Source organism: Eumetopias jubatus, unplaced genomic scaffold (genome assembly GCF_037043125.1).
Source record: "Eumetopias jubatus isolate StellerSeaLion01/CBP00866 unplaced genomic scaffold, mEumJub1_p1.0 scaffold_13, whole genome shotgun sequence".
In the NCBI taxonomy this organism is placed as follows: domain Eukaryota; kingdom Metazoa; phylum Chordata; class Mammalia; order Carnivora; family Otariidae; genus Eumetopias; species Eumetopias jubatus.
In genome coordinates, this window is record NW_028274819.1 from 71,728,096 (window position 1) to 71,730,212 (window position 2,117).

The window sequence follows — 2,117 nt, forward strand, 5'->3', positions numbered from 1 at the left end:
CCACTCACAGAAATTAACTTAAAGCAGATCAAAGACTTAAACATAAGACCTGATACAATAAAACTAGAAGAAAACATGGGGAAGAAGCTCTTCAACAATGATCATAGTAAATGTTTGAGATATGACCCCAAAAGCACACACAAAAGCAAAAAAATCAACAAATGGAATATCAAAGTTAAAAGTTTTTCACACAGCAAAAGAAGTAACAAAATGAAAAAGCAAGCTACAGAATGGGAGAAAATATTTGCTAATCATATATCTGATAAAATGTTAATATCCAAGACATATAAAGAACTCCTACAACTGGATACAAAAAAACGAAAGAATCCAAAAAATGGGCAGAACTAAACAGACGTTTTCTAAAGATGTCCATCCACATGGTCAACAGGTACATGAAAAGATGCTCAACTTCAATAATCAGCAGGAAAATGCAAATTAAAACCATAAGGAGGGATATTACATATATATATATATATATATATACAAAAATTTAATAATTTTTATATTTTAAAAATTCTAAATACTAATTCTAAATATATTTAAATATTCTAAAAAACTCATGCTAAAAATTATTTATAATTTTAATAAAAATATATATATATAAAAAATTGAGATATATATATATACATAAAAAACCACAAGCCTGGGTGGCTCAGTCTGCCTTCAGCTCAGGTCACAATCCTGGGATTGGGGTCCTGGGATCGAGTCCCTCATCAGACTCCCTACTCAGTGGGGAGCCTGCTTCTCCCTCTACCTGCAGCTCCCCCTGCTTGTGCACACTTGCTCTCTGACAAATAAATAAAATCTTTAAAAACACAAAAAAACACAAGGAGAGAGCACCTTCTATCTATTCAAATGGCTAGCAACAAAAAGACAAGTGCAGCAAGGATGTGGAGAAAAGGGAGCCCTTGTGCACTGTTGGTAGGAATATAAATTGGTTCAGCTACTCTGGATAACAGTATGGAAGTTCCTTAAAAAAATTAAAGAACTATCACATGATCTAGTAATTCTACTTCTGGGTATATATCCAAAGAAAATGAAACCACTAATTCAAAATGATATGTACGTCCCCGTGTTCACTGCAGCACTATTTACAACAGCCAGAATATGGAAAGAACCTGTGTCCACTGAGAGATGAATGGATAAAAAAATGAGTTATGTATATACGCACATACATACACACACACACACAAATATTCACTCATGAGAAAAGGATATCCTGTCATTTGTGACATGGATGGACTTAGGGCACATTATATAAGTCAGATAGAGAAAGACAAAGACAGCTATATGCTGTCACTTATATGTGGAATTTAGAAAGGCCAAAGTTGTAGAAACAGAAAATAAAATGGTGGTTAGCTGGGTACAGAGGTTGTGGGGTCAAGAACAGATGTAGTTTAAGGGTACAAATTTGTAAGAGGTAGTTAATATGCCTTAGAAATATAATGCCCAGTACAATGAATAAAAACAACAAATTGTGTTATTAAATTCATCAAACTTGCTAAGAGATTAAAAATTATTCCAACTTCCAAAAATAATTACCAAATATAATAATTATGTGATAGAGGTGCTAATTATTGCTTCAATGGCAACCGTATTACGATATATAAATGTATCAACTTTACATGTTATAGACTTTAACTTTCCTTAAAAGCAGAGGCCTGTGTAGTTGGTCAATCATCATCAGCACAAAGAAGTCACTAAAAAGCGTTTTTGTTAAATGAAATAATTAAGCAAACGGATGGCTACACAATACTGAAGATGCTTACCAACTTTTAGATCTTATTAAAAATGTTAACAAAACTTGTAAATTTCATACCAAACTCAGGACTTTTTGGAGAAAAACTATCAAGAGAGCTAAAACTCAGCTAGCTCAAGATTATCTGGCAAAACATAATACATGAAAAGTGAATCACCCATGTATGCTAAAGATCTCCCTTTGGAAGAAGGGCCCTATTATTTATAACATAATTTTACATGTGGTTCTTGATTCATTAAATACTCTTAGGGCTCAGGTTTAAAAAAAAGTCTTTCCTTTGTAATTTGATGGAACATCTTCCCTAACTTTTCACAAATGAGAACCCATCCAGTTTCACATAATTGAAAGAAAGAGTTGG